Source organism: Lynx canadensis, chromosome B4, assembly GCF_007474595.2.
Source record: "Lynx canadensis isolate LIC74 chromosome B4, mLynCan4.pri.v2, whole genome shotgun sequence".
NCBI classification, from domain to species: Eukaryota; Metazoa; Chordata; class Mammalia; order Carnivora; family Felidae; genus Lynx; species Lynx canadensis.
The window spans coordinates 45,743,474-45,755,885 of NC_044309.1; the positions used below are offsets into that span (position 1 = coordinate 45,743,474).

Below are 12,412 nucleotides of genomic sequence, written 5' to 3' on the forward strand. Positions count from 1 at the left end.
AAAACCAGAAGTTCCCCGCCGCCCCCCCCCCCAGGGGTAGAGGGGAAGGAGGTAAATAAAGTGCACATTAAAGCTAGATACATCACATCTATTTCCACCTAAACCATGTAATTAAGATGTGCTAAAGATTTTTAAATGAAATTTTAGAAGCACATTGTTTCCCTTAATTCCCTATGTTTCTTGTAGTTTTTATAAGAGGACTGGGTCTAGAATAATACTGCCCAAGAGAAATATTTAAGCCCCACAGGTGACTCATGCATTGTAATTTTAAATTTTCTAGTAGCCAGATTCTAAGAAGTAAAAAGAAACAGGTAAAATTAACTTTAATACTGTATTTTATCTAATCCAATATATCCAAAATATTTTTATTTCAACACGTAATCAAAACTTAAAAATTTATTATTGAGGGGCACCTGGGTGGCTCAGTTCGTTAAGCGTCTGACTTTGGCTCAGGTCATGATTTCACGGTTCCAACCTGTGTCAGGCTCTGTGCTGATAGCTCGAAGCCTGGAGCCTACTTCGAATTCGGGGTCTCCCTCTCTCTCTCTTTCTGCCCCTCCCCCACTCACATTCTGTCTCTCTCAGTAAAGGCTCAGTAAAGCCACAACAGTGAAATGTCTTCCATTTGGTCTTTACTTCCTCTTCAGCTATACTATACTTAAATCCTAACATAGGTTAAAATTATTTCAAAAAACGATTTATGATGAAAAAATTTAATAGAATTCTACTTTTTTTCCCCAGCTTTTATCACATTTCCAAGTCCACATTTCAAAGAACTAGCTGAGACTTGTAACAGCAAGGACAAAGGACTGATTCTTTGATTTCTTTTAGGTTATCCCAATATTTAAGTTTAATAAGATAATCCATATCTGCCATCTCCTTGGCTTTCCCACTAAGAGTATTCTAGATTGACCATGTGCTAATAATAATGGTTAAAGATGGTGATTCATGAGAATCTCTGCTTTATGTCTGATATTTTTCATAATTAAAAAATAAAGAAGGGAGGAAAGATAAGGTGCAAGTCCAAGGGTACTTGAATAATAATAATAATGATAATAATAGCTGTCATTAACAAATGCTGTTATCACTTTTGTTGTTGATATGATGTGGAAACCAATTATAAGAATCTCCTGAAGACATTAAGGGATCAACAGCTTAAACAAAATCTGATTGTGAGACTTTACATCTAAAGAACCATATATTTCTCTTTATACAGAGTCCAATGATTACTTTCTGAAATCTGTTTCTTTGCATTACTTTTGCAGAGATGACACTTCCATTAGAAAATGACATCTCCCATGGGGCGCCTGGGTGGCTCAGTTGGTTGGGCGGCCGACTTCGGCTCAGGTCATGATCTCACAGTTCATGAGTTCGAGCCCCGCATCGGGCTCTGTGCTGACGGCTCAGAGCCTGGAGCCTTCTTCGGATTCTGCGTCTTCCCCCCTCTCTCTACCCCTTCCCTTCTCACGCTCTGTATCTCTCTGTCTCGCAATAATAAATAAACGTTAAAAAAAAAAAAAAAAGAAAAGAAAATGACATCTCCCCTAAATACTGTGCTTTTACCAGCTACACAATCTCTACTGGACAGAAGCAACACAGTGAAACAAGAACATACTGCTTCATCTCAAAGAAAATCACTATTATATTTCTCATACCCAACAAGTTACAGTTTGGGGCAGGTTACTAGGTTTGTAAATATGGTTTTAAGCTTCTTATGTTTAAAATAACAACACAAATCCTGGTTAAAGCTTGCTTGTACATTCTGAACCCAGAACAAATGAACCATTTTAAGTGATTCCAAAAGATTACCCTTATGCTTTCAAGGTGGAGCCAACACTAATTAAATCTGGCAACTCTTGACGGTGTGCTTCACTGTATTACCTCAGAGTGGTTTAATTCGTTACACTGAAATTGGGCTTCTGTCACTTCTAAAATCTACCTCCAAATCTGAACCAGAGTCTCTAGTGGTTTCAACTGCTTCAACCACATTGTGGTAGGGATTTAACTATTCTGAGGCATTCCCAAATATTACAAACCGCAATGAGAATAGAGACTACAACAGGAAACAGATGTGGGTTAACCAGAATAGCTCCACAGAAAGGAGGTAATAGCAAACCTTCTATAGGTATCACATCTGTTTTCTTGAGCAGTTTCATCAGCTTATTAAATGTCAAGACCGGATTACCCATAAATTGGGAACGCAGCCAGTCTATTACCAAAGTTGTTGCTATGCAATTCCACTTGACTAGACACGTTCAAGAGATAGATGACAACAGGACAACCAGGTACCCATCATAAAATGAGCTAGAGTGGGAACATTATGACATCCTAAAAGAGAAATTTAAGTTATGTTCACAATGAACCATTCCTCTTCTAATGTTCCACCCAATGTCTACAACAAGTAGTGAATTAAAATTTATATATAAAGAGACAATATACCTCATTGGAGGTTCACTGATAACAGGGTATAAAACAGAATTTCACAGAAGTGGTATTTAAAAAAAAAATGGAATACATATCTGTGGAAGTAACAGTTCAATCATGCAGATGCTCACTGGGAGAAATGCTTTGAATCTAGTAGGGGAAGTAAAGAGATGTCATGTACCTGTGTAAGAGAGCATAAGGGCAATTACAGTGTTGCATTAAAGCCTTTTAACCTAGTTTAAGATTTATGTCTCGGTAAATACAAGTGATTTAAAAAAAATTTTTTTAATGTTCATTCATTTTTGAGAGACAGAGAACGAGTGGGGAAGGGGAAGACAGAGGGAGACACAGAATCTGAAGCAGGCTCCAGGCTCTGAGCTGTCAGCACAGAGACCGACGCGGGGCTCGAACTCACGAACTGTGAGATCATGACCTGAGCCGAAGTCGGATGCTCAACCAACTAAGCCACCCAGGTGCCCCAACACAAGTGATTTTTAATATGAAAAGAGAAAATATCATAGTTTCATTACATAATTTTATTTTTTCAAGGAGTCATGTTTAGAATATTAAACATTTGCAGTTAGTATGCTCTTACAGAGAGCTAAGAATTGCTACTGTGGCCAAAGCTTTCTAAAGCCAAAATTACTCAGGAAAACTAGAAAATTGAAAACAGATTTTCAGTTGAAGGCATTATTATGATCAACACAATACCACCTTGGTCAATTCTATCAATTGCTTCATGAGACACTTTTAAGAGTCCCACTGTCCTAGGGCCTTCCAAAAACCCTAATGCAGAAAACATTAGCATGTTAACAAGGGAAAACTGTTCTCTTTCCTCTCATTCTTTTCAAGCACAACTAAAATAAATTCTATTTGGAGTCTGAGTAGAAATAATAATCAATACCTTATTATTGAAAGGCAAATTACTCCAGTATCAATGAGCATGCCTTATGTCCAGATATTGTTTTTTCATTTTATTTTAATTTTTTTAAAGTTTCTTTTTTTACATAATCTTTACACCCAACATGGAGCTCGAACTCATGACCCCAAGATCAAGAGTTGCATGTTCTTCCAACTGAACCAGCCGGGCGCCCCCCAGACACTGGTTTTTAAATTTTTTTTTTTCAACGTTTATTTATTTTTGGGACAGAGAGAGACAGAGCATGAACGGGGGAGGGGCAGAGAGAGAGGGAGACACAGAATCGGAAACAGGCTCCAGGCTCTGAGCCATCAGCCCAGAGCCCGACGCGGGGCTCGAACTCACGGACCGCGAGATCGTGACCTGGCTGAAGTCGGACGCTTAACCGACTGCGCCACCCAGGCGCCCCCAGATACTGGTTTTTAAATACTACCCTTCATTAAAAAGAACCATGGTTCTTTGGAGTAACAGTTGATTCCAGGGCTGAGGCAAGAGAAATATAAGATAAAGCTGAATATACTGTTCTTCCAAAAAAGGCTTTTTTTTTTTTTTAATTTTTTTTTTCAACGTTTATTTATTTTTGGGACAGAGAGAGACAGAGCATGAACGGGGGAGGGGCAGAGAGAGAGGGAGACACAGAATCGGAAACAGGCTCCAGGCTCTGAGCCATCAGCCCAGAGCCTGACGCGGGGCTCGAACTCCCGGACCGCGAGATCGTGACCTGGCTGAAGTCGGACGCTTAACCGACTGCGCCACCCAGGCGCCCCCAAAAAAGGCTTTAAAATTATGGGGGTTGCTTGAAAAATTAAAAATAGAATCACTATATGATCCAGCAATCCCACTTCTGGGTATATATCTAAAAGAACTAAAACAGGATCTCAGAGATGTTTGCAATCCATGTTCACTGCAGCGTTATTCATAATAGCCAAAAGGTTGAACCAACCTAAATATCCACTGATGGATGAATGGGTAAAGAAAACGTGGTGCATACATAAAATATTATTCAGCCTTTAAAAATAAGGGAGTCTTGTTATATGCTACAAAACAGATGAACTGTGAGGACATTATGCTAAGGGAAATAAGCCAGCAACAACAAGGCAATACTGTATTATTCCACTTATTCCACTAGATGATTCCACTTCAGGTATCAAAAGAAGTCAAACTCTTAGAGAAAGGCAAGTTAAAATGGTGGTTGCCAGGGCAGGGGGAGGGGGGAAAAGGAAGCTGTTTGGAAGAATTTCAGTTCTGCAAAATGAAAAAGTTCTAGAGATCTTGTTGTACAACAGCATGCATAAATAATTAACACTACTATACTCTCTGCTTATAAATGGTTAAAATGGCAGATTTTATATTAAGCGTTTTTGTTTTGTTTTGTTTTGTTTTGTTTTTTACCACAATTTAAAAAGAAGAGAAGGACGCTCATGAAAAGGACACAGGAATCAGCTTGAAGGTGCTCCTAATGCCAATTCTGGGATTTTTGCAACTATTTAATGATAATAATGAAATATTACCTTATAATATTCCATAATTTTATAGAGTAAAATACGTATCCATGATTCCATACTAACATATATGTATATATATGAAAAATTGAATAAAGGGGAGAGAACAGCTCTTCCTTACAGGAGAATTCCAATTAATAAATACAATAGGAATAATGGATATTGTATCAATGTTAATTTCCTGGTGTTGATAACTGTTCTAGGAGTAGGTAAAATCAAACTGGGTGAAAGATATATTATTCTTCTATATTTTCTGTAAGTCTCAAATTATTTCAAAACGAACAGTCTCAAAGAGAAGCAACACAGCACAACACAAAAAGTACTACATCAGGAAATCAGAAAATTGGAATTGCATTTTTTTCCTAAATAGAAAGTTATATGATCTTGGGCAAATACAAGAAGCTAACTAAGCAAAAAGCGCCAAAGAATGCTGAATTTTAGGAAGAGAAACCTGGGACAGAAAGAACAAATGTTTGTATGAGCATTGTATCTAGAAAACAGCTAATTTTATGAAAACTATAAAAGTTTCTTTATGCAAAAACAACTTTGCAAACCCATGAAACATTGTTTACTTACTATCTTTAGCCTAATGAAATCTACTGTGGCATAGAAGGGTTTTTTTTTCATATTTTAAGAATAACACTATAGCTAAAATATAAAAGCAACATTATAAATCTCAACTGAATATAAAAGCCAAGTCACTGTCAATCCAAAATAAAAAATCAATGAACAAAACAAAAAACTCTGAATAGGGGTGATATTAATTGCATAAAGCCTCTAATTTCATTCTTACTTACAAACTCTAGAAGACTGAAAGATTTCAGAAGCTCATAATTATAAACGAAATACTAAATAAATACCAGTCTACCGAAAATTTCACTACAACCAAAGAAATTCCTCTTCCTATTCTTTTTAAAGTTACTTATTTTGAGAGAAAGAGAGAGAGCATAGTGGGGGGAGGGGCAGAGAGAGAGGGAGGGAAAGAATTCCAAGTCTGCACTGTTAGCATGGAGCCCAACGTTGGGCTTGATCTCACTAACTGTGAGATCATGACCTGAGTGAAATCAAGAGTCAGAAGCTTAACTGATTGAGCCACCCAGGCACCCTGCCAAAGGAATTCTAATCCTTCTCTGAGCTTTAGTTATTTCAGATCAAATCTAACAACAACAACAACAAAAAAAAAAAAACAAACAAACAAAAAAAAATATATATATATATAGTGCAATGAATTAACAGTGTGGGAAATCTAGGAGTTCAACAAAAATAATTACAGGGCCTGCATTATAATATTCTTAGAAGGTCTAAATTTTTTTTTAAATTTATTTATTTTGAGAGAGTGTGAGCAAGCATACGCATGAGTGGGGGAGGGGAGGGGTAGACTCTCAAGCAGGTTCCTTGCTGTCAGCACAGAGCCGGACATGGGGCTTGATCTAATGACCCTAGGATAGTGACCTGAGCAAAAATCAAGAGTTGGATGCTCAACAGAGCCACCGAGGCACACTGAAATTTTTAAATTGTAAACTACACTTAAAGTGCAAAAAATAACTGAAGGAGAAGCCTTTGTTCATTAGGGATAACTTTAGGAATAACTATTACACAGAATCATTAAATAGCTGGTAATAATTTTAAATTTAAATAAGAAGTTAAAATACTGGCCACTTTTAACTGCTCAAGGATTCATAAATTCCCTCCCAAGAAGTCCCAAAATTGTGGCCTTTGCCATTATCTGACTACCTACCCTTTCCAAACCTACTAAAAACAGTAAAAATAAGATCTCTGTGACCCTTGTAAAAGCATAATAGTTTCCACCTACAGAGAAATCTCTTCCTGAAAAATAATGTTTTACATGGACTCTGTCAGTAAAATACATTTACATGTTTTGCAGGTTTCAAAAAATGGCTTTTAACATTTATTTAAACCTACCAAACATGTTAATAACGAAGTAGCTTATATATGGGTCAATACAAAATATAAACGGATATTACAAGATATGGCTTTCAGTAAAGCTGAGTTACTAAAGGGGCGCTTGGGTGGCTCAGTCAGTTAAACATCTGACTTTGGCTCAGGTCATGATCTTGTGGTTTGTGAGTTTGAGCCCCACGTCAGGTTCTGTGCTGACAGCTCACAGCCTGGAGCCTGCTTCAGATTCTGTCTCTTTCTCTCTCTGTACCCCCCGTCTCAAAAATAAACATTAAAAAAATTAAAAAGAAAACTGAGTTACTAAAGATTTAAACCCCCCAAATGCAAGTCTTCTTCAGTTAAGAGGGATTAAATGTATAGTAACTAAAGAAAACTTTAAAGAAAAAAGAAAATATTCTAGTCATCTGAATACAAACTTCCTTTAAGCAACTCTCCCAAGGCAAAATGTATTATCTGTTCTTAATCTAAAATAACATAGTTATTTTGTACAGTTAGTACAAAAAAACACCAGAAAATGTAACGGGAAGAAACGTAAAGATCATCTGGTTCAAACGATCTTACTGGTCAAAATACAAAGACCAGATTATTATCTGAATTATCTAAAGTCATCCAGTTACATGGAAAATCAAACAAGAATTAAGGTCAGTACCCAATATTATAAAATGTTTCAATAAAGATCGAGAGATTACAACTTTTAACAATTAAACACCATTCCAAATTGTAAAGAAGCTGATTTCTCAAGAAAATAGCATATTTAAAATCAGAACTCTTTCACTTCAGGAGTATAAAAACCAAAGGAACAAAAAAGGTAGACTGAAACTACAAATATCTCCACACATATTAAATGGTTTTATACTAAAACATGAGAAGAAGAAGGGTAACAGAACATTTTAAAAATTATCCAAGAGCAAGTTCAAACATGGTCACTAAAATAACAACATGCATCAGATTCTTCTAATTTACATAGATAAAACCATACTAACTCCTAAGTAAGGCAAAGCATCTTATTTGGTAAGGGTCTAGGGTTTGGGGTGGCATTTCAGGAAAGCATGTTTACACTCATCATCACGCAAGTTTCTCTCATTATATATGTGCAATAATTTTTTCAGAGCCAGATAGGGTAGAGTGCATAATGAGACAACAGAGCATATAATTAGATGATGTACTACTTTGGCTGCCGTAGATTATAACAAGTTAAATAATGTTGCTTGAATTGTACATCAAAAGGTAACTTTCAAATAGGAATTCAAAAATGTGTTATCATAAGATACATCCCAAACAGATGCCAAGTGATATAGAAGGACAGCGCCATGTCTACAACTCAATGAATATAAGCCCCTAATCCAGGTATTCTGTTGAGCTAAGGGATCTAATGATGGTGTTTATCAACATCATTCTTCAGTTATTGTATGTCAGCAACATGTGGAGAAAAAAATATATATATTAACATACATACATATAGTGGTGTAAAGTAGTTTGAAAGGGGCAAACATTCAGGTGTTTAAGCTCATTATCTTGAATATTTCTCTGAAACTGAAAAATAAAATCAATTTTAAGGAGCACTGAATGTTATAAACTGGCAAAGATTCAAAAGGTACTTGTAATCAAAAGAGCTTTATCTCAACGGCAGATCATATTATTATTATTTCTTAAGGAAGAAATTAATCTTTAAAACAAACAAGAAAAATCATCATAAATGGGCCCTTTTGTGTTATAACAGACTTTCACAATACACAGGCTAAAGATGCCAAAGAAATTACTTTACAAAGAAATCTGAATACTTGGAAAACAAATTCCCTTATTAGGATATTGACAAAATAGAGGAAATTGTCATGAAGGGAAAACGTAGCCCTGCAATTTCAGGCTTAGAATATAAAATAGATCATTCACCAATTGCCAACTTTTCAGCACACATCCTATAAAATAATACACTCTTTATTCAAAACTTCTTAATACTCCAAGTTCTAACAATCTCTGTTTCCCAAAGTTGTGCCAGGTATAATTAGATTTGGACAAAACTAACTACAGACATTCTCTAAAGCAAGGAAATTTATAATAAGAGACTGAAAACAAATCGAGATGACCTCCAAGTAGGTAAGAAATCTCTCTTTACCTATAACTAGTATGTATTGCTGCATTTGTCAGCAGAAGCTGAGAACTGAAAGAAGAAAAAATGAAGTAAAACATATATACTAAAAAAAAAAATTATGAGAAAAATTGAACCAACGATGTCATTTTCAATACAACCAGTGATTCAAAACACAGCGATTTATTCTGTCAATCAGTTAAGTTGTATGCAATGAGAAAAGCATCCTCAAAAAAAAAAAAAGCTAATGATAACATTCCTTTTTTATAATTTTTTTCCTCTATGCTTATTTTTGAGTGAGAGACTGAACAAGTGGGGGAGGGGCAGAGAGAGGGAGACACAGAATCTGAAGCAGGCTCCAGGTTCAGGGTTGTCAGCATACAGCCTGACACAGGGCTCCAACCCAAGAACTGCGAGATCATGACCTGAGCTAAGTCGGATGCTTAACCAACTGAGCCACCCAGGTGCCCCCAACTTTCTTAACTTTTGTATAATGGCAAAAAAGATGCTTTAAACTTATAAATTATCAATGATAGGTCTTTGCTACTGAACACCAGTTTTCCAGGCCCTCAGTGCAACAGGTGTTTTTGGCAGTGAAACCTGACCAATCAAAATAAGAATGTTAAGACACAATGTGCTTCTGCCTACTGCACGGTCTTATGAAATAGATACGAAGGCTTATTTGATAACTGTCCTATCAGAATAATAGAAATTATCCCTTCTGATAATGCTTTCGTATGTATTATAAGAAACCCCAGAACACTGTAATACTTGGGTGGGCACAGAGGTGGAGGGCGAGGGGGAGCTCAGTGCAGACAAGTAAACTAGAAGCTTGTTTCTAAAGGGTGATGAAATGATTTCAGCATAATGAATAAGAAGTATAAACAAGCACCAGCACTGTACCTTTCAAATAACACCTACAGGTAAGTGGCCAGTATCAGCTGACAAGTAGGGAAATCAGATATATCCTCACAGACACAGCCTTATCCTAAAGCATCAGCCAAAATTATGACTGTCTTTTAAAAAAATGTGACACCATTAGCAATTCCCCTTGTCCTATCCTTCTTTGCAGAAGCTGGTTATAAACCTTAGATAAACCTATTTGTTCTTTCTGCCAACTCTGCACAATAAAAATCAAATCTGAAACCTACAGCTTTCCAATATATCCAACACCTGGTTAACTCACCACTTACAAAAAAAAGGGAGAACCTGATCTAAGGAACCTCCACTGAAGGTGCAGATAGAGTAAGCAGATAAACATTCTGAGCTCTTCCCATAAGACCCAATCAAAACACAAAAGTTTACTGTGTCTTACAATTGCTACATATAAATTTCCCAAGTATCACTCTTTTCTTTTCAAATATACTATAAACACATAAAGGGTAGTTTGATCCCAAGTAAATGCAATCTTCCAGAAGGCAACAGGGCTATACAACTGTTATTTAATATTTCCTTACACTTCCTGGAAAAAGCAGCTTTCATTCTTGGGCATGAAAAAAGCTGGGAAGCTTTCTTCCATTCTTTTTTTTTTTTTTATGTTTTTTATTTTTGAGAGAGCAAGTACAAGTGGGGGATGGGCACAGGGAGAGGGGGAGAGGGGGAGAGGGGGAGAGGGGGAGGGAGAGAGAGAGGGAGAATCCCAAGCAGGCTCCGTGCTGTTGACGCAGAACCTGAAGTGGGGCTCAAACTCTAAAACCATAAGATCATGACCTGAGCTGAAATGAAGAGTCGGGCCACCAAGGCACCCCTCTTCCATTATTTCTTTTTAAACTATAGTTGATACATAATGCTACGTTAGTTTCAGGTGACTGGAGGAGTCCTACTGGGAAGATTTCTTAATAGGATGGACTGGGAGGGAGCACTGCCACCTAGCCCAGAGCAGGATCGGTAGTTAGCATCACCAGCTACATAACAAAAGCAAACAACCTCCTTAGAAAAAGAAGCACTTAAAAAATTATGTATTTTTCCAAAAGTTTTCAAGTTCACTATATTTAACCTACTATCAAGTAAAGTGAGATGAAAAGCTGGTTGCAGCAGTTGCTCCTGTAACCACCACTAGTCTCAGAAAGAGAAACTAACAGTTTTTCTCCCCCAATTATGCAAGATTAATTTAGATGGAGAGCTGTGCTCTTTTCTTAGTATGCCATATACTAGAAATTTTACACATCATCATAAATTAAGAAGAGAATAACAAAACCTGCTCTCTTTATCTCCCAAATGTGTCTATGAAAAAAAAAGTGACAAAAGCACCCATGCTCAATTAGAGAAACTTCATCAGAATCTCCAGGCAAAGAAAAAGGGGAGGTCTTTTTGTGTATAATCTAGTGGAGGTAGATGTACCATTAACCCCAAATAATCTGTCAAAAAGAGGACAGACAGCAAACCTGGAGGAAGAGAAGCAGATCTGAAAGGCAGGTTTTTAAGGATGCTACCATTCAAAGAAGAAGGGGAGAAAGAAAGAAGAAAGTGAGGAACAAATGACACCACTGTATATATATGTACAGCTCAAGAAGACAGAACAGGCCAGAATGAATACTAATTTTACAATCTACTGTACTTACTGTAAGCCAAGAAAATAAATCCTATTTAATCAATATTACATACTGTTATATAATGTGATTCATTTGTGTTCTCCAACCCTGTCACTCAGAACCTCCAAAAATTCTCACTTTTCTACCTAAATCCCTCCTAAACTATTAGTGATTTTGAATACATATCTGTATCTAAAGTACTTAAAGTGACCTGAAGTGTGGAAAATTCCCAGTAAGAAACAAATGTTTTATTTACAATCTAATCAGTCATAGTAACCTTAAAAAGATAATACCAAGTATAGAATTTTTAAATCCCTACAAAATAATAAATCAAGTGTTCTTCCCTACAAACGTTCTTGTAGGACATAGGAGCTTTTAACTATTTTTCTAAGAGTAGCAATACCTATACCCTCATGTACAGTCCATAGCTGATCAACAATATACATCTGTGAACTGCTTGTGAACGAGTATGCAGTTTGTACTCGAGCTGACCCAAGTGAAGCTAATAGCCTGTCTTAAAAAAAAAAAAAAAAAAAAAGAAATCATAACTTTGGTCTCATTAGCACTGCCTTCTAAGCTGTTAAAGATTCAAACCCTAACTTGGATTTAAGGAGGGGGGAGGCAGTGAACCACTAACAACAGGGAGAAAATTTATATAGTCAAGTCTATGCAAAATCTCCTATTAATGCAAACCAGCTGCAAGAATAAGAGATGCAGTTTGCAGTATTTGAGCCTTGTGGAACACTAATGGGTTCTTCTATTCCAAGTTTCCATTCTGAAAGGAAGGCCCTTTAATTCATTATTCCCTCAGAGTCCCTGGCACTCCTAAGAATTACCTTTCTAAAATTCTGCAGCCCAAATTATCTATCTGTTAGGAGATTATGTGCTGTGGCTCTGATGAGCCATTCCAAGCCATTCCTTATATGAGAAGTCCCACGTCCCCCCACAAAGAAATATCGTGAAAGAAACTGTTTTAAGAATGTGATCCATAAGACTTCTAGCACAGCCTAACTCAAAGTTGTGAAATTCA

General features: G+C 36.6%; 1 protein-coding gene across 1 annotated transcript in view; it reads right to left on the reverse strand.

The window, feature by feature from the left end:
- LRP6 (LDL receptor related protein 6) overlaps positions 1-12,412 on the reverse strand; it is a 182,415-nt gene that overhangs the window by 55,527 nt on the left and 114,476 nt on the right. The gene's annotated exons all lie outside the window — the stretch shown is intronic.